Raw genomic sequence first — 21985 nt, 5'->3', positions numbered from 1 at the left:
ACAACAGTCCTTTGGTAATGAGCTTATTATTATCTCCATTTATGGATAAAAAAAGTTAACACTCAAAAAAAAAAAAACCCACAAAAAAACAAAAAACAAAAAACCAGCTAACAGTCAGGAACATTAAGTCACTTGCTCAAGGATTATGAGCCTGTAAGCTGCTAAGACGAGAACCACGGTCAATCTGATAGCAGAGTTTGAACTTTAAACCATTCTGCTATACACTGTCTAGTCTCTAGTTTCTTTTCTCTTTGTTTTTTAAAAGACTGATCCATTTATTTGAGAGACAGCGTGCATGTGCGGGCACAGGAAAGGGGAAAGGCGCAGAGGGATAGGGAAAGAAAATCTCAGGCAAACTCTCTGCTGAGCTCAGAGCCGGATGAGGTGCTCAATTCCACAACCCTGAGATCATGACCTGAGCCAAAATCAATGGTCAGACACTCAACCGACCGAGCAACCCAGGCGCCCCCAATCTCTTTCTATAAGGAGAGATTCAGTATTACCAATAGGATTCTAGAAGGAAGGAGAAATTGATTTTGTCCTTGAAAAACTAGTTGAAATTAAGTAGTTAAAATGATAGTCATGGGGGGGGTGTTCACACAAACACAGAGATTTCATAATATTGTAGGACATCTTTTGAGAACACGAGTTGGTATTATATCAGCAATCAGTAGAAGATAATATTGGGACAAATTATAGAAGCTCTAGATATTTACCCTTCCCTTGGTTTAATAACTGGATTTTACAACCAGAGAAAAGTCTTGGTCCACAATCCTTAAGAACGTCCCTATGAGAAGACGTGCATTAAAGGAGATAAGAAGTAAGTTACTGCCTTAGAAAGTACGATTTTTGGTGTCATCTCTCCTCTGAATCTCTCTCTCAGGCCTGCCAGAACCACTCATCATGGCCAGGAAGCAGTTACCCTTCACAGTCCAGCCAATCTATGACTTCATTTCCTACCCAGACTATCCAATGGATATAAAGACTGGAGGCCATATTGAACGGGCGTCTCTAGCTAGTCTGAGTCACACAAATGGACTTATGGAATCCTGACCAGGACTAGGAGGTAGATCAACATGTCATCCTGCTAATGGGGACCTAACTTCTGATTTCCTTTCTTGGCTAAATTCTGGAGGCCACACGTCCAGAACAGAGAAGACCATGAGGCAGAGAGAGAGAGAGAAGACACAACATGTGAGGTAGCCCAAATTCCAAATTAGGAAGCAGCAGAATGACTTTTATTCCATTTAGCATCTCGGCTGCCCTTCATCCCCTCAGAAATAACAAACAAAAAATCAACCACCCTCTTTGACAGAGTTAAAATGAAAGCAGAGCAGACATTTTTTGGTTGCTTCTCCAGCATTTATCTCTCCTTCCTGAAAACAGCACTAGTTACTATGTTTTTGTTTGTTTGTTTTTACTAGCTCATTGTTTGTCTATTCTCAGCTATGGGACTTGAACGGGATGGATAACATCATTAAGGCAATAATCCTATGGCATTTCCCTGGTCACAATAATTATTTAATGGATGAGTGTGGCACACCCTCAAAACAAATGATAACCAGAGAAACAGTAACTCCTAAAAGGAAACATAGGAAACCCTTGACACTGGACTTAGCAACGATTTTTGGGTATGACACTAGAAGCATAAGCAACAGGAGCAAAAATAAATAAATAAATTAATTAACTAATTAAATAAAGTTTAAAAAGTTGCAATGCATCAAACTGAAAAGCTTCTACACAGAAGAAGAAATAATCAACAAAATGAAAATGCAACATACAGACTAGGAGAAAATATTGCAAACCATGTATCTCATAAAGGGTTAATAGCCAAAATATAGAAGGAACTCATATAACTCAAGAGCAAAAAACAAATTACCTGATTAAAAAGTGGTCGAAGTATCTGAGTAGACATTTTTCCAAAGATAAACAAAGGCCAACAGGCATAGGAAAAGATGCCCTACATCACTAATTACCAGGGAAACGCAAATTAAAACCCACAATGAGATACCACCTCACACCTATGACAGTGGCTATTATCAAAAAGATACGAGATAATATGTATTGGCAAGGATGCAGAGGAAAAGTATCCCTTGTATGCTGCTGATGGGAATGCAAACTGTTACAGCCATTACGGAAAACAATATGGAAGTTCCTCAAAAAATTAAAAGTAGATCTACCATATGATGCAGAAATCCCACTTCTAAATATATCTCCAAATTCCAAAGGAGGAAGAAGCCACGGATGGATAAATAGATAAGAAAGTTGTGGGATATATATGTGCACACACGCACGCACACACAGACACACACACACACACACAGACAATGGGATATTTACTATTCAGCCATACAAAAGAAGGAATTCCTGCCATTTGTGACAACACAGATAAACCTGGAAGGCACTATGCTAAGTGAAATAAGTCAAAGACAAATATTGTGTAATCTCCTTAAATGTGGAATCTTAAAAAAGACAGAACTTACAGAAAGAGAATAAAATGCTCTTGGCCAGGGTGGAGAAGTGAGGGAGTGGGGATAGAGGAAGTGGGTAAATGTGCTTAAAGGGTACAAAATTCAGTTATAAGATGAATCAATCTGGGGATTTGAAGTGCAAAATCGTGACTCTACTGAGCAGTACTGTATGTGTCGTGTACTTGAAGGTTGTTCAGAGAATAGATCTTAAAAGTTCTCAAAACACAGGGCAATTATGTGAGATGATGGATGTGCTAATTAACCTTACTGTAATTATTCACTATATATATAAAATCAAATCATCACGGTACACAGCTTAAATTTATGCCAATGTGTATATCAAATGTATCTCAATAAAGCTGAAAAATATTAAAAAAATTATTTTTAAAAAAAATTTTTAAAAATTTATTTTATTGACAGAGAGAGAGAGTACAAACAGGGGGAGCAGCAAAGGGAGAGAGATAAGCAGGCTCCGCACTGATCAGGGAGCCCGATCTGGGACTCGATCCTAGGCCCCTGGGATCATGACCTGAGCCGAAAGCAGATGCTTAACCAACTGAGCCTCTCAGGCACCCCTAAAAATTTTAAAAGAAACACTAAAAATCCTGGGAAAGCAAAAATTCTTCTTTACCATAATGTAGAGGTTAAAAGGAAACCTTCCATAGTTTCTTCAGGCTTTTGTAGAACGATGGTAGGAGGTTTGAAACTGCTCTAATCCTTTTCCTACCAGAAGGCTAGGAAATTAGAGGAAACATAATTGAGATATGTGGTCAAATCTGAGTTCAGAATCAAGTAATACCTTATACCAGTTTTCATGTTTTTCAATTAGGAGAGCCAGTAAATACTTTTTGAAAAGCTGGCTGAGTACATTTTCCTGTCTGTAGCCACAAGAAGCGACCATGGCAGGCCCCATCCTGGTTTACTGTATTTAGCCCTTCTCAGGTCTTATAGAGAGCTGACTGCACCGGTCTACAGTATGTTGCAATGTAACTGGACTTGCAAAATGCTCAAAAACATGTCAAAAATGTGCTTGTGACACTAAGAAATCTTACCAAGGCCCTAGGTACGAGATCTAGTTAATACCATGTGAAAGGTAAGGTAATGATGCTTGAATTTGCCAGATGGTACTAGAGGCTTGGGAAGTCTCTCTTAGAGCTTCCTGGCATGACTTCACTGCAGACAGAGAGATTACCAAAAGCATCTCCTGTGAAGAGTTGGGAAACTCCGAATACCTTGCTTACTGATTGTTCTGACGTTCTAGACTATGCTCTAGTGAGGATATATCAGTTAGGTCATCACAGTAATGCACAAGTTCGGCTTGATTTGGGTCTCAAAGGGGTCATTTGTGCCAAGGCTCTAAACCAGTCAACTGTGAGGTGCACCCAAACAATACAGGATAGACAGGTCCAAGATGAAGACACGTGTATTATAAATACAACTGCTGAGTGTTTCACTGTGACACCTGAAGGTCAACTCAAGGCACAGAGAAATGGAATTGTCGCACAAGGTCAATCTACATGGACAGTCATCTCAACCATTCGTTTAAAAGCGGAGCTCCTTTGGCATCAGGGAGATGGGGTCTACGTCTTCCCTGGCCTGCTAACTCCATCAGTGAATATATGCCCCTCCTCTGTTCACACGCCATAGGAAAGGGAGATCTGAGGAGACGTTTCTTATTGATCCCTCACAAGGCAACTCCCCTCCATCCCCTGCTTTCTCATTAGTTCCCATGAGCCCCCGTAACACCTTCTCACCTTTCCTTTCAACTTCTTCCTCTTGCGTAGCCTGTCTCTGCTTCCTCTTGGTTCTAGAGTCATGAGGCCTTCCCTCTCCTTAGGCTCCTTGTATTACCTGGACCGTTCCCTACATTCTGTGCCTTGTGAAATCTTCCTTATGTTTCCGTCTCTGCCGAAATGACCCTTCCGCAGCTAAATCAGGTGTCCCTGCTATCATCGGTCACTGCACCCCATACTTTTTGCTCAGAGGCTCTATCATGTTTTGTGTTTATTGACATGTAAAAGCGTGTGATTGTTTGATGTCTTACAGACACACTAAACTAACCTTATCAAGGGCAAGGACTTTTATGTGCTTGTGTTTTGCTGTTTCTCACAGGCCTAGCACAGTGCCCGGTGCTAAGCAGATACGAAGTAAACGGTCTCTTTTTTCCAAAGAAATAATTACACATTCCCTCTTTTGTCCTCTAGGAAAAGGCTGGATTAGGACCTACGTGAATACAAACTAGAGCTTTAATAGCAAGTGAGTGCTTTCTGTCCGCAGTCACTCAGCATGCACAGCAACATCACGTGCAGTCTTCCCACTTGCATTCCGGCCACCTGACTGCCAGGGCTTTCAAAGGGGCCACTGGGGCAGCTTGGGTGGATCCAGCAACCCAGGAGCCCTGCCCTTGGCCTTCCCACTGTTGCCTTCTGAACCTGACTTGTGTGCTCAGGGTAAATGCATTATTCTCTTCCTGTCCGAGGGCTTTTGAGAAAGCACAGCTGCAAAGCCTGATGAGTCCTGGAAGCCCGAAACAAGCCTGGATTCTGTGGTTGAATGTCAGCCCCGAGGCCGAGCTCCCTAAATGCTGGTGCTTTGACATGTGATGACTCCTAGCACAGCCCCTGAGGAGGTATGATCTCCGAGGTTCTTCTAAAAACCAAGTCTTTTAAATCAAACTTCCTGGCTTCAGCCCCTCCCTCCCTTTCTTGTCCTTATGAACAAAACAGTCAGACTTTGGCCAACCCACTCTTCTCTGTCCTGGTCAAACCAGGACACCTCGACAATGAAGCTCATATACTGTGTCTGACAGACAAGGGAGAACAGAAATTGCCCTTTAACCTCTTTCTTCCCTCTGGACCAAGAAATCACCCATTCACCCCAGGTGACTTCCACATACAGTCCCCTTAAAGCCATATTTCGTGATTGAACAGGTATTTCTTCAATAGACCACCTCTAACCATTCTTCTCGCAGTCCAATGAATTTTTTTTTTTCATTCTTATTTTCAAATCACCTAAGAGCCAACTGGATGTAGTTCTTGGGGGAAATATGGTCTCTGACTTCATGTTGTGGGTGTTTTTCCTATTTTGCATTGCCAGGAACAGTATTTCTTTACAAATAAAACTACTGTATTGGACTGGAACAATGACTACGGGCTGAGGCGCAATCTGCCAAACCAGGTGACCTGTTGTTATTTTAGAAATAGTGGCTGTTCTCACTTGTTTGCCTTTTAATTTTTACAATATCTGTTAAGTGAAATTTGACCTTAGATTAGAAGAGAGACTTAAACCGATTTGTCCTGGAATCTCAGCTATTAAAAAAAACAATCTTACTGTGTCCATTGACTTTAAGGAAAAGTAATTTCTGTAATTTAGCACAGAGGGGATTTTACTTTTGCTTTTCTAATAAATTATACATAGAGCATTAAGGATGCTAGGGAGGCTTTACACGAAGGGTATACTAAATAGACATGCGCAGGAAAATATATTTTGCTGTTTGCTTAATCTTCTGGTTTTATGTTAAAACCTTTAATTTAATTTTCCCATTAATATCCAAAGCTTGACTGTGCACAAAATGACACAATATTAAGGGTGGATTTTATGGTATTTAAATTCCATTCTCCCCTCCTCTTTTACCCATTCACATTAAGAAGAAAATTTCAAAATAAGTAAAATATAACATTTAGGCATAAATGAGGCCGGAGACCAAAACCAAAGCAGTGTCACTGGCTACAAAGACTCACAGGTTCTGTTAGCATACCGCAGTTTTTCCTCACTGCTTCTAGGGATAAAAGAACTGAAATCTGCCAAGGAAATTATCATCATACTGCCAAAGTGGGCTTCTAATTTATTACATTTGTGCTGGGAAACCCTTTTACGCTAAATCTTAAATCTCATTCTCTGAATTCAAAAATCTTTGTTAGTGTAAGGTCATTAATTTTAATTAAAAGGAGATCTTTTTTTTTTCACTTGCAAGAAATGAGGATTAGTCTCAATAACTTTCATTAAATAAATAGAACAAATTAAAATATATAATGCATCTCTAGATGTATCTAAAATGGTCTCATCAAAAGCCTATTAATTGGAAGAAGGGAAGATACTCAGTGGGTTATGGTAAGAGATGTACCCAGAATTTAGCAAACAAGATCTGTTTGCTAAACTAGTATCTGCAGTTAATTTAACTTCATTGTTCCATTAGACTTCCATTTTAACATTATAGTCGGGAAGTTTAAGATGACATCAACTTTATAGGCTACGGTTAAAATAACTAATTTACTGTAACCGCAATCTGTATTTGTGTGGCTTTTGACAGCTTGCAAAACACTTTCAGAAATATCAGCTCTTTCTGCGTGATTTATTAGAAATAGTATATGCTTTAGACATAAATGTGCTAGGTCACAATTCTATCTGTACCAGTTATTAGTTCTTACTTCAGGAAAATAACTTCAACTCTCTGAGCCTCCACTGTCTTATCTTAAAAATAGGAATAATAATTCCAACCTCGCATGGTTAGCCAACCCTCCTTCCCTCCCTTCCATTTCATTTATCATGGGAACCAATTTCCATATGACCCAGAGGAATTGCTGGTTCAGCGTGCTCTCCCAGGACTTTAAATGTGAACTCTTTAAGGTTTGGTCCTGACTCTTCTTACTCTCTATTCTTTTCCTAGGTGTTACCATTTATGACCTTGGCTTCACTTCTAAGGACATTTCTCACATGGATGCTTCCAGCACAATCCCCTCCTCTGGGTTGCATTCCATCTGTTCAACTTCCTAACCAACATCTTCACTAGGTGTCACACAGCTACTTCCCATTCATCACATGCCAACGTGAGTTCATAATCTTCCCCTACAAAATTGGTTCTCCTCCTTTCCTATCTCACGAGCACTGCTCTATATTAAACACAAACAAAACCCTCCTCTCAGTTTGTAATACCACTATTTATAGCTGTCTGGGACCACACACTATTAAGTACTGGGCCCAGATAGATTACTCCGTAGTTATTGGGATCAATATGTCATAATGTTTGAAAGCAAGAACTTTTGCATCTGACTCCGAGTTTAAATTCCCACTACTTCTTACCAGATCTGTAAGATTATGAAAATTAGTTAATCTCTTTGAGTTTCAGGTTCTAAGAATATAAAACTGGGAGAGTTATGTTAATTTTCTTAAACTACCCTAAGAACTAAGTTCATTAATAAAAAGCATCTTATCTCTGTGCTGAGCATATAAGAAGTGCTCAAGAAATGCTTATCACGAATTTTGGAAAGGTGCAGGATTGTGCCTGGCCTTTCCATTTTGAGCATTCAGACTTTGGTAATGTCACCTGATCAATATTTTTTCTTTATTCGTAAAATAGAATTTTTTTTGAGATTTATTTTTTTATTTATTTGAGAGAAAGAGAGTGCATGAGCATGTGCAAGAGCGGTGGGGGTAGGATAGAGGGAGAAAGAAACTAAAGCAGACTCCCCACTGAGCATGGAGCCTAACAGGTGGCTCGATCCCATGACCCTGAGATCACGACCTGAGCTGAAACCAAGAATTGGACCCTTAACCAAATGCACCACTTAGGTGCCCCCGTAAAATAGAATTTGAAAGTAGATCCCACCTAATTCTTTTTTTTTTTTAATTTTATTTATTTCTTTGAAAGAGAGAGAGAGGAGAAAGAGAGCACATGGGAGGAGGGGGGAAGGAGAAGCAGACTCCTCACTGAGCAGGGAGCCTGATGTAGGACTCGATCCCAGGACCCTGGGATCATGACCTGAGCCGAAGGCAGACGCTTAATGGCTGAGCAACTCAGGTGCCCCCAGCGAACATCATTCATTGTGATGATGAAATGATATCATGTTGAAACATCACCAAGTCTACTTCTGCACATGTGGCAGTTTCAACACCTGTTGGAATGGTCTTCCACATTTCACTGCTTCAACAAAGCCCAGCTTGTGACTTGAGCAAAAATAATTAACGTGTTACTAATGAAAGAACAACATTAACATGCACGAATTCAGCTGCTACAATCTTTTACAAAATATTTGCTAAGTTCTGGAGTAAAGACAAAAAACTGTATGGTAAAAATCGATCCAAGAGAATATCATACTAACTGATGTTTAAGACAGAAGAGGAAATGTTTTAAAAGCCAATACTCAGGCATAACTGATTAGTTAAATTCTAGCTGAGATCTTGTTTATTTTTTACCATTACTTTTGACGCTATTAAGCTTTCTACCTGCAGACTTTGTTCTTTAAGTATTTGAATTCATAAACTGGACTGAAAGGAGTGGAGCTTTATTCAGCTCCCTGGCTTGGGAATGTTTCTCTGTGGCATTGATGTTAACTCTAGGTCAGAAGCCACTGTTAGGTCTGTTTGGAGTAGAAGCTAATATGAACTGTGATGTGAATTCCACAAGGCAAGGCATTTTACGTGTTTATCAATGTGTTCCCAGAGTCTAGACCCCTGTATGGCACATAGTAGGCATTTTGTGTGTTAAGTGAATGGACATATGGTACGTAACCTGCCTTCTAGGTCTGTACAACCCATGATCCCAGCTTATTATTTTAAGAGGTTTAAATAGAACCTCTATCAAACAAAATCTCCCTATTTGAACATATACACAGTATAAAACCACCAGAAGGAGAACAGCTAATATGGGCCCATGTTCTACTGCTTTATAAAAAGCCCTTTCAATGTTGAGTACAGTGTCTTGAGCAAAGTGGATGTTCAAACTTTTGTGGATGCGAAGTTGATGTTCAAAGCATTTGTTAAATGATTGAATGAATTAAAAGTAGGTGTTGAAACTCATTACAGCCAAGAGCAGTAGCAACGCCAGATACAGGAGTGAACTTTCGATGGAAACTATATAAAGGAGGTTCAAACTCTCTCAGGATTTTAAATTAAAATTTTTCTAAGGACAAATATTGAGGTACAACAGTACATGCCTCATAAGTTAGCTTTAAGAACTGGTCACTATTGGGGCACCTAGGTGGTTCAGTCAGTTAAGAGTCTGACTTGATTTCGGCTCAGGTCACGATCTCGGGGTCATGAGATTGATTCCCACATTGGGCTCTGCACTGAGCATGGAGCCTAATTGAGATTCTCTCTCTCCCTCTTCTGTTGCCCCTCCCCTTACTCTCCCTCTCTAAAAATTATATATATATATATGTTATTCACTACTGAATTACTTGTGCCTATTCTTTTTCATCCCTAGATGAAAGAATAATATTTACAATTTTAAAGAATTGAAATAAATGTCGAGAGACAAAGAAGGTTAAAATAAAACTTTCTATAGAAAGGGAAATTTTCTTATTTAGGAAACTTTTCATCTATGTTTTAAATAATAAATGAAAGCCACTAAATAAATGACAGTGTCTATTTTTTACCAGATGACACTATTCAGCAAAGGACATTATTCTCTGACAGGTCTAAGGAGGTCAGTGGTTTTGGAATCTGCAGGTGGGGGGGGGTTTCTGGGTAAACAGCTCATTTAGAGCAGGATATGGCCTGCCTGGCTTAGAAAGCAGCTAGAAAAACCACTAATTTCTCTTCAGCATGACACCATACACACATGCTAAATAAAATAAACACACTTGTGTCAAATAGATGGACATTATAAATGATGCAAATTTGCAGTTGGAGCTGTTCCCTCATCTTTCTACATGGCTCTGTCCTACCATTGTGTTCAACATTAAAATCACAAAATTGGCTTTTGCTCTGGTTTGATATCCATTTTTCATCAAAATTGTCCCTAACCTCTATTACATAGTTAATAAATAATGAAAAGAATTCAGCTTTCATGATTATGTTTTCATGATGAACTCTCCATACAGTTTTTCAGATGTATATGTGTCTGCATGCGTTGAAATTACTTTTAAAAATAAAGAAAATAGAAATTAAGAGTTATTTACAAGTTTGCTTCTTCCTTCCCCTCTTTTAATTCTATAATGCCAAATAAGAAAATAAAAGAGCAAAGAGCCAAATTAATTTAATTCAGTTTGTGACTAGAAATTGTCTGAACCACTGCTTGGATGTGAAATAAAATCCACTGGTGTTCTTTTATCAGTAATTACCTTGGAGTTTTAAAGACATGGCTCCTATGTCACTAAAAAGCAGCGTGGTGTGTTTCCTTGTGAAACAGATAGAAAATTATACCTTAAATAAATAATGTGTTTATCTTGAGTAGCTCCCTCTCACGGCAGAGATTTCCTTAATTATAGCATCTATTTCTAGAAGATGAAAAGGAAACTGCTGTCACCTTGCTGCATATTGTAAGATCATTTTGATTTTATCCCTTTCCTATAGGAGCAATTCCTAGCTTCCTGAATTGGAAAGAAAGAACAGGCGCTCCATTTGTCAGAAATTTACCTATGGGCAGAGTGTGGTGGTCTCATAGTTTGTGAAGAAATGGCAGATCCATGATCCAAACTTGGGCTGTGTGGCTTCAGAGACTGTGCACATTCAATATCATGGTCAGAAAAGACCATATTGAAAAGCTGACATGTGAGCAGACTTCAACAGTGCAAAAGAGTGAGGCATGCAGGTATCTGAGGAAATGACATTTCCAGCGGAGGGAATAGCAAGTACAAAGACCTTGGGGCAGGAGAGTGCTTATGTGAGAGAGAAAGGAGTATGGGATAACTTTAACTAATTTTGCTTAGTAACTAAAAGAGTTGCTATTATCTGAAATGGGGAAGATGTGGGTTATATACATTTGGTGGGACAATCAGGAATTCACTTTCAAGCAGGTGAAGTGAGAGAAATTTATTAGATGTTCCAGAGGAGATGTCAAGTAGCCAGTTAGGTAGCTAAGTCTGGGTTTAGATAAAGTTTTTTTTCTTAAGATTTTATTTATTTATTTGAGAGAGATAGAGAGCATGAGCAGGGGAAGGGCAGAGAAAGAGACTCCCTGCTGAGCAGGGAGCCCTACATGGGGCTCGATCCCAGGACCCTGAGATCATGACCTGAGCAGAAGGCAGACACTTAACCAACTGAGCACCAAGGTACCCCAAGTCTGGGTTTAGTGAAGGTTATGAATGTGCAAGGGGTTACCTTGGTGGATGCACTTACAGCAATTAGACCAGCAAAGAGCATCAAGGGAATAAATGAAAACGGGAAAGTGGTCCAAGAGCTAAGCCCTCCAACATTTACAACCAGAAGATGAGTCACCAGCAAAAAGACTGACATAGAGCAGCCAGGGATGTAGGAGGAAAACCAGGAATTGCAGGTTCTTGGATGCCAGGTGAAAAAAACACTTTCAATGAGGAGGAAGAGATAAGACTTGTCAAATGTTGCTGGTAAATCAAGATGAGGACTGGGAATGTAGCAATGCAGATGGCATCAGTGACCTTAACAAGAGAACTTTCCATATAATAATAACAAAATTCTAATTTGAGTGGATTTATGAATGATTAAGAATTTTCCTCAAATCACACAACTAAGATTTGTCAAAGAACTAGTCATTTTCCATATCTTTATTAGTTGTATTTAACAGTGTATAGTTCTACAAAAATAGAAAACTTTAAATGTGGCAAATAATACCTGAATAAAATATACAATTCAGTAAAAAAAAAAAAAAAAGTGGGGGGGGTGAAAAATGTACAAAAAGCGAGGAGAGATATTTAATAGAGAAGTGCTTCTTGAAAGGACAGAGTGGACATAAGAATGCAATTGCATCCCAGGCTTACATTGGGAAGTGTCAAATACTCAATTCAATCTGAATTAGGAAAAAAGTGGGAGAGATTTCTTAGCTAACCTAACTGCCAAGTTCAGGCCTAGCTACATCAAGGTGATTCATGCCATTGTCTGGCGTCAGTCAAGCTCCAACTCCCAGTTCTGCTGTCTCCTCTTTGGCTTCAATGTCAGGCAAGCTCCCCAGTCATGGTGGTCACCAATGACGCCAGGCTTACTACCTCTTATCGTCTAGCAGTGCTTGTGGAAGGGACTTTTCTTCCTCAATAGTTCTTGTAAACTGCATGTTTTGGTTCAGATGAGCTTTGCTTGTGCTATGTACAGGTCAATAACCATTTACTGTGGGGGTGGAGTACCGAGATTTAGGTCTCATTTCTACCTCTTGGCGGCTGCATGGTGAAGTCCGCACTTTTCAAACCGCAGGTATTGCCAATTAAGTAGGGAGTTACCTATAAGAAAATTAAATTTCTAGTACTATAAAAATGGGGGACTAGATACTGTGAGCAGAAAATAAGATGTCCTTTATAAGGGAGAAGGAAGAAGATTTAAAAGAAACAATACACACAAGTAGTTATGTAGCATTTGCTGTGACTTTACCTAGATTGTTCACATTTCCTCACCTAACACTTATGACAACCCCAAGGGTTGAGGAAAGCTGAGAAATGGGAGAGAAACTCTAATAATTACTTCAAAAATGTTGCCCCTAGTTCTCTATTATAAACTAGTATTTCGAACCTTAAGGTAACTATCTTCATAACCATACGCTGGGGAAAAATAGATATGGTTCATCTGTGTAGCATTATAATCAGCACCATGAAAACAAAAAACTATACACAAATTAATGTGACAGGACGTTGTCGTCATGTGGTCTGGTACCAATCCAGAGGTATCTGGTTCAACTTACCCAGCAAACGAAACCCTTATCTTCTGAGAGTGAGCCAGGAATGGCGGCACGTGTGTGAGGACTGAGAGAGGAGCTATGGCGTGGGGTGGTGTGGGGTGGGGTGGGGTGGTAACTCTATATCACATAGTTTCTCAAATAACCCTCTCAATTCATCTGCACGTCTCTCCTTTTTCTTTAGAATTACACAATAGCTGCAAATCAGAACGCTTCTGAGGTTCTAGGGCTAACACTCAATTGTTGCGAATTGGCGGCTTCATTTTGGGCAGGTGGAGTTCAGCTTTATTTGCTCTACTAGTCTGCAGCCATTCTCTCATCCACGCTCTTCTGTATACTGTTGACATCCCTCATCTGGGCTCTTCTCTGTCACTCTTTCTTTTTCTTTGTAGACTTTTATCTTTATTTTTCTTTTAACTTCTACTTTTTTCCCACTGGTGTTTTGAGAGGTAACAAGCATAAACACAGATGTAGATTCAATCTACCTCATTTGACCAGAGCTTCTTTAATCCAATTCCACGTCATCTATTCACATGTTCAGTAATTGAGAAGATTAAACATGCTATTATCAATCCCTGTTAGCAGTCTAAAGTCCCACCTTCCAATTTCAACGTATCTCCCCATCCACACCATGTGCATATATACCACCCTCTAAACCCACCAACATCCTTAGATTTGAAGATATTCCTGGCCTACATCCTAACCCTGTACTTGATTACTCTGTTTTCAGGTTGCTTCCAACTCTGAAGTATCACTATGTATCCAACAGAATTTTCATTCTGATCATCATGTAGTTAAGATGGCAGAAAATAGATGGCAATGTTAGGTAAGTGTTTTGAATTGTGGTCACTCATGTTTCCAAGCACTTAGATAACGTGATTCATCTAAAGTGAGTTCTCATTCTATATGGACTTTTTAAAACTACTATTACAAAGTTATACCCCAAATGGCCACATCTATATAAAATAACAACAACAAAATAGACATAATGAAATATCATGAAGGCTGGTACAAAGCGGTGCTGAAATGAAAATGCCATGCATCTTCTCCATGAGGCTTTAATATCTCAGAAAAAAATATACATTTGGGAAGGAAGGACACTGAATCACAGAACCAGAGAAAACGCAGCTTGAAGCAGCCTATTTCTTTTAGCTGTCAGTGAATTTTTGGTTGTTGGTTTGCTTTGTTTTATAGCTTTTCTTTGGCTCTATAAAGTATCTTGACATACTGCTTGAGACCTCTGGCTTGCTATCTATTCCATTTTTTTCTTTTCTTTTCTTTTCTTTTTTTCTTTTCTTTTCTTTTCTTTTCTTTTCTTTTCTTTTCTTTTTTCTTTTCTCTTTTCTTTTCTTTTCTTTTTTTTCTTTTCTTTTCTTTTCTTTTTCCAGAGTAAGCGAGATACCATTGTGAAAGGCACTGAGGCATCACTGTTAAGTTACACAGACTGTATGTGCAGACGGCCATGTAGTGAACTTCCTCCTACTTACTCATTCACCTTTAATTTATTTCTAGCATAGAAGGGCAGTAGTGGTCACCATGTTGTGATAGACTTGATCCTTGGGTATCTGGACATTCTTCCTTGTAAGGTCTAATTATTACTCTGTATTTTACAGGTTAACATTTTTACTGGCAATTCAAGTATTCTATTCAAAGGAAGAGTATGCTAAAACGTGGAACACAGGTTAATAACTTAGCATTTTGACTGACATACAGTTGCTCAATACCTGTCAATTACTCTAATTCATTGAATATTCATTGCCAGTTTCCACGCTAAGGCCTCTGTCCTAACTGTTCCACTCCCCTAAATACTCTTGTTCCAGATCTTAGTATGATGGCTCTTCCTTATCTTTTCAGCATCAGCCTAAATGTGCCTTTTTCAGAGAAATCTCCTCTAATCGAGTTATCCTCTTCCCTAATACCAATCTAAATTAAATTTAAATTAAGTTTAAATTTTTTGGTACTTACCAGGGCTTGTCCTTTTCTTGATTATTACTTTGTTCATATAACAGAAAAAGATAATTCAGTTTTGTCCTTCATTGTGTTTCTAGTGCTTAGAACAATGCCTGGAATATGGTAGGCATATCCATGTCTCCATATTATATACAGAAGGGGACTTGGCCTGGTATTGTCAATGTGGTAGCTTTCATGCTGTATGCAGGTATGGCCTTCATATGTGTTCAATTAACTAATGAATGACTTTCCTGTGTAGTTTAATGCCTAGTTATATTGGATCTTTAAAAGTGAAATACCCTAACTTTGATGTTTACCCAAGGCAAATGAAAACTTACATTAACACACAAAAAATTAATGTTTTTAGAGGATTTACTTATAATTAATTGTTCAACACTGGAAAAAACAAATTCTGGTGAATGGAAAAATAAATCATGGTATCTCCATTTACTAGCATACTATGGAACAATGAAAAGGAACAAAATACTGAAACACACAATACCACAGATGAATCTTAAACACATCATGTTAAGTAAAGAAGTCGGACTCAAAAGATTGCATACTCTCATTCCACTGAGAGGATCTTCTGGAAAAGACAACACTAAAGGGGCACAAAATAAATCTGTGGTTGCTAGGCCATGGGGATGGAGAAGGAGTTTACTATAAGGAAATTGGAGGGGGGGTAATAATTGTAGCGGTGGTTACATGACTAGGTGTGTTCGTCCAAATTCACAGAACTCTACTCCAAAAACAATGAGTATTCCTCTATGTACATTATACCTTGATTTAAAAAAAAAAAGTAAAATAGGTGAGAGATTACAATCTACTATAGTCCAAAGAACTATTAGGCTGTTCTATAGCTGCCTAACTATTTTCCTCTAAGTGACACTTTGAAAATGCGTCCTATCATTTTAGTCCTCCAATGTCTTCCCAACTCAGTTCCCATAATGGTCTACACAGCCTACTTCAACTGCTAACTAGTGCTTTACTGACCTCATTTCCTATCACCCTCTCCCTCTTTCACCGCTCTAGCCAGAGGAGCCACCTTACTGATCCACGAACACATCCAGCACCATGGGGCCTTTGCAATTCCTGTTCTCTGCCAAAGTGCTGATCTTCCTATATCCACATGCCTTGTTCCTTTACTTCCTTCAGCTTTGCCTGCAAATATCAGCTAATAAAGAGATATTTTCTTTGGCTATTCTATATAACTAATATCTCCCTCCTTGTATACTGCTTTTTTTTCTCCACAGAAATTTTTTCTTTTCTTTTCTTTTTTTTTTTTTTTAAGTCTCTATACCCTCATTAGGATATAAGCTTCATGGGGTTTGAGATTATGTTTTATTCACCAAAGTTTCTCCATATTTTAAAACGATTCCACATTTTAGTAAGTGATAAAAAATGTATATGTGTGAAAAAATAAATGAACTAATGATCTAATATGTATGTTTTGACAGTGACTGACTGACTAAATACTCCTAAAACCCATCTTCTCTTCCCAAGCACACAATCTTCACTTCCCAACCTAGCTGACTTTTAGGGGTTCATGTGACAAATTCTCATCAACGGAATATAAATGGAAAAGATACTTCACAATATGGTTTAAGCAGCTATGATCAATTTACCTTTCCTTTGCTCTTTTCTCATACTTTTCCCTCACCCTGCCAAATGGATGACACCTATATATTATCAAATTATTGAAGCCATTTCCTGAAAATGGAAGAGGCACAGCATGGAAATAGTCTAGGTCCCTGAAGAATGTATGTGGCAGAGCCCTCCTGTACTCCCCCCTACACTTGATTCTTTAACATTAATAAGAAAGAAACCTTCATTGTGTAAAGCACTATACTACTGAGTTGTTTGTTACAGCTGCTAGTGTTACTTACCCTGACTAGAACACATGAATTTAGAATCAAATGGTGGTTCTAATTAGAGGTTTGCCACATCTGGCCACAGGTTAGGATAAGAAACTATTTCCAGCATTTGTACACTGGAGATAGTAAACACTAGCCATGTCATAGGACGAAAATGTTCTGCAAGTCAAAAAAGAAGCATGGGAAAACAATGTATATATTTTTAAAGAATATCACAAATACAAATTTTACAAAGGGCCACATCTTTTACTTTACTGACTTAGGTTCTATTTTCCCCAAACACTCCTACACTAACTTCTCTTTCTGTTCATTCTCTCAACATTTAACATTTACTTAATTAGTATATTCTCCATACCAAACACTGCTGAACAAGAAAGATAATGCCTGTTTTCAAAGGAAGTGAGTGCAGAAAATAGCAATGAAACCATCAATCATGGTGTGAAAAGTATCTTTGAGGGAGAAGGGAAGTCCATGGAATGTTTTGAGAACACAGAATAGGAAAGCCTGCCCCATACGTGAGAGATGAGGGATAGTGTCTCAGAGGAAGTCACGTTAAGTTGATATTCCAACAATTAGAATAAATTTGGAAAGTAAACTGCATGATGGGATTTGAGGGAGAGTGCTCTTTAGAGTCCAGGGCACTATGAAGGAATTGAAAGAACTAAGAGGGAGTAGAGAGTAATATGCTAGCAGGAAAGGGGCAAGAGATATGGGATGAACTTAAGAGTAAGATCAAATTCTGAAGAGCTCTCAAAGTTACAGAGGCAAAGTTTGGCTTTACCTAAAGGGAAGTTAGAACTATTAAATGGCTTAAAATGAATTAATATGATTATATTTTCTTTTAGAAAGAGTGATTAGGCTGAATTATAGATAACAGATAATGTGAATATGGGAATGGCATCATACTGAAGGCTGCTATTACAATTCTCAAGGCATAAAAAGATGGAAATTCCAAATGGGAAATTGCAGTGGGGATGGAGAAAAGTTAACAAATTAGGACAATTTAAAAATGGTGTTGCCAGGGCACTGCTACTGTAATTAGTTATATGCCTGAAACAAGAGGAAGAGGCAAGGATTACTCCTAGTTTTCTAGTTTGGGCATATCCTACATCTACAGGAATTCTTCAAAATCCTCTCTCATCTTATTTCTCTGTGTTTTCCTCTTTCACTTTATTGTCTCTAAGTGAGATAATCGTGTATCACTAAGTCTACACTCAGCCATGGTCACAATCTCTAAGTGTCTATCTAAAATATATCTTAATTATATATATTCTAACTAATGTATGTTAATATTTATATACCTATTATATATTCATCATACATATACATACATAATTTCCCCCTTATCTTACTGTTTTGTCTGGGGGCATCCAACAAAGTTTGGACAGAGGTAAGGAGTACTGACAATCTTCCCTGCTTTCACTATAAAGTACAGTATTAAATTTCTTTTGAGTTGTCCTTTATTAGACTGAGGAAGTTCTGTTCCTAATTAGTTGAGAATTTTTTTCACAATAAAAAGTTATTAAATTTTATCAAATCTTTTTCTCTGTTATCCCCTCAATATGGTCAACTACACTGAATGACTTTTGTATGTTAAACCAACCTTGCATTCTTGGGGTAATATTTTTGGCCATGATGTACTATTTTTTGCATGTATTGATGAACTTAATTTGCTAATATTTTGTGAACTATTTCTGCACTTATGTTTTTGAGGGTTATTTAATTTCAGGTGTGTTTTTTTTTTTAAAAATCTTTCCACCATAAACAACTGGAAAAGTGGACAACATATATGAAATAACTGTTTTAAAACATCACCTATTAGGAATGCCTTAAAATATGGTAAATACATAAAATGAGCCCTTTGAGCACCCTGGACAACTTCTTAGAAACATTTTCCTGCCCCTTGTGTAAGCAGAGGTATTCTAAGCAGAGCAGAGATATGTTACTGAATTAAGGACAAAGAGGTAAAATTCAAGGCTCCAAGGAAGAGACAGATATGCAAGAACAAAGCATCTGCATACTCTTGTATCTTTTACTAAATGTAAGACATGCAAGTTTAAAGTCCAGCTGAAAAACTGGTTTTTTAATAATACTCTACATGCTTCTCTATTTAACAAATTATTTGTCGTAACGGTGATTCAATCTTGAGTTGTAGCTACTTGACCCAAAATGATGACTTGGAAACTACAGAATTACTCAACTTGCTCAATGTTTTCATATGCCCAACAAGTTTATTTTCCCATTGAATTGGTAGTCTCCTTATTCTGGAAGAAACAGAAGACTGGCCTCCAAAAACATCTTGTTTCAACAAGAGGATAGATGAAATGATTAGGCATGGTATGGTCTTTTTCCATTTTTAATTGTAGTGATGATTGCTGGCAGAAGGCAAGCAATATGTAGTCTCCACCTCAGGTGTGCTAGCATATTGCAATTACAGAAAGCTACTCTTACCCAGGGGGAAAGTGATTGATCAAAGTGTCTAATGATTTACTTCCAGTGTAAACTACAATTCCCTGCCCCAAATACCAAGATCTATTTAGTAAAAAGAGGGTATCATTAAAACCAAGACACCTATTATTCACAAATTGTGGTCTAAGGGAATGTAAATGACATAATTATTCTCCAACAGGTAAACAAATTCAGTGGCTTCTCTACATCCACCCTTATTATAAATAATTGTACCAATTAGTGTTATCCAAATGCTGTGCAAAGCTAATTTAAACCAATACAAATAAGATTATTTTTTATACTTAGTGAAATAAATCCAAGTCAGACAAGGAAGGGGCTCATGGCAAAGCAACAGAGAGGCACATGGCAAACCAACCTGAAAATTACATAACCAAATTAGCTTGACAGGAAGAAGATTATGATCTAGAAGCAAGTCACTCTAATTACCATTATTGTCATCAATACTTTATATTGAGCAACAATGAACAATGACCCAAGATCATGTGTTAATCTGGCTTGGAATCAATCCCAAGATGTGGGACTTCCCTAATTGTAGAGTGTAGAACAATAATAATTATGAAGGAATAACCACAGCATGCTTCTCATATCAGCACTGTGTGTTATATTTTGAAATGGCATTTAATGTCTGGTGTATTATTTTAGCTTTTCATTGACAGTATAACATTGTTGAAGGGCTTATGCTCTGAAGCCAGACTGCTTGGAGGTTCAGTGTGGGCTCTGAAACTTAACCTCAAGGAACCTCAATTTTCTCAGCTGTGAAATATGGGCTAATTAGGGAACATACTTATTAGATGTTTAAGATGAAAATCAATGAAGATGTGGACTGATTAAATAACCAGATAAAGTTCTTGGAGCTGGCTGGTGATGGAATTGGGATGCAAAGCAGACAGTCAGCTTCAAGAGTCTGCACTGTAACCACCACACATACCTCTCTACCCTTTCAGGAGTTTGGAGCAATTTAGCAAACCCACAAATGCGGGGCACTTAGTCTGCTGTTAGGTGTGTGGTGTTCAATGACTAGCAGCTAAGAGGAGGAGAGGGAGGAATTAGAAGACAATGAGGCAGAAGAAACAGACCACTATAATCAGATTAGGGCAGGGGGTTACACATCTTTAGTGTAAAGGTCGGATATAAATATTGTAGGCTTTGCAGTATATCCATTCTCTCTCAAATCCTCAATTCTGCCATTGTAGTGTATTAGACTAGGCACCTAGAATACATAGATGAATGGGTGTGTTCCAGTTATATTTATTTACAATTACAAGTGTTGGACAGCATTTGTCTCTTGGGCCAGAGTTTGGCACCTTTGTCAGAGAATGAGAATTTATATGCTGTCTTTTATTCCCCCCCAGCTTTTTAAAGGTATAATTGACAAATATTGAAAACCATTTTTTGGTAAAGTCCAGTATTCTTTTCACTCTATCCCAGCTGCTTCACTCTTGCCTACTATATCCTTGGGAACAATGAGACCATGTGACCTCTAGGCTCTTTCCAGAAATGATGGCTTAAGATTATATGTTGTAGTCCCAGTCCATTACCTGAAGATGACTTAGTGACTCTCAACCAGAAAAAAAAATTTAAGCAATTAAATATTAATTCTAGGCATGGTGGACAGAGCTTAGACCACGGTGAAAAATATGCCTGGGAAACCACATTCTCTGTTCATATCAGAATTATATATTTGTTTGAAGGGAGAATCCATATTTTTACTTGAAACCTTTCACATTTTTCAGCCACTGGCTGCCAGGTGATGTTTGTAGTAGGGTGAATAGATATCTTTCCTTGCCTGTGAAAGCCCCACTATAGGCCGGTTGTTTCTATCCAATTATTATTAGCAACCTTTTTCACTCTTCTAAAAGGGTCCCAGTTTGGATGAAAAAGTACGTGGACAGTCTTTTACTAGGAGATAGATGTCAACTCTATAGATTTCTACTTGCTTTGGAAGCTACGCAATCTTCCCCCTGCCTACCAAGGGATGGAATACAGTTCTCATCTAATACTACCTCTGTTTTAGCAAATACTTATTGAATCCCTATCTATGCCACTGAAGAGAAAATGCTCTCTCAGAAGATACCATTTTATTTGGAGACAGATTGTCTGTGAAAGTTTATGTGAATGCATTCTCTGTCTGAAATCTTTCAATTCCACAGGCACGGCCTGTCTTTCTGTATATTCCCTCCACTCTTACATATCCCCCATGAACCAAAGCTGCATGAGAACAGTGGCAGGGTGTAGACTTCTACCCCTATTACCAGCATCCCATCATGCTTGCTGCGTTCTAAGTGAAGCCTAAGTAAATACTTGTGGAATGAGTAACACAGCACTAGTCAAAGGTTTCCTCATTAAGCAGCGATATCTTTTTGTTCCCACGTTGTGCGGGAAGAGAAATGAATTACTACATAGAATTTAAAAGGTTTCTATGAGCAGCTGCAAACACAGCCCTTTATACTTTAGGCCTATTACTTACTGAGGGCTGACTATATGCCAGGCCCTAAATCGAACTTTTCTATATTGCATGGCACCTAATCCGCACAATCACTCTGTGAGGTAGGGGCAATTATTTTCTCTATTTTGGGGATAATAAAGCTACAGCTCAAAGAACTTAGGAAATTTACAAAAGGTAACATAGCCTGTAAGCAATGGAA

This window comes from Ailuropoda melanoleuca, chromosome 3 (genome assembly GCF_002007445.2).
Source record: "Ailuropoda melanoleuca isolate Jingjing chromosome 3, ASM200744v2, whole genome shotgun sequence".
In the NCBI taxonomy this organism is placed as follows: Eukaryota; Metazoa; Chordata; class Mammalia; order Carnivora; family Ursidae; genus Ailuropoda; species Ailuropoda melanoleuca.
This window is presented reverse-complemented; position numbering follows the sequence as displayed.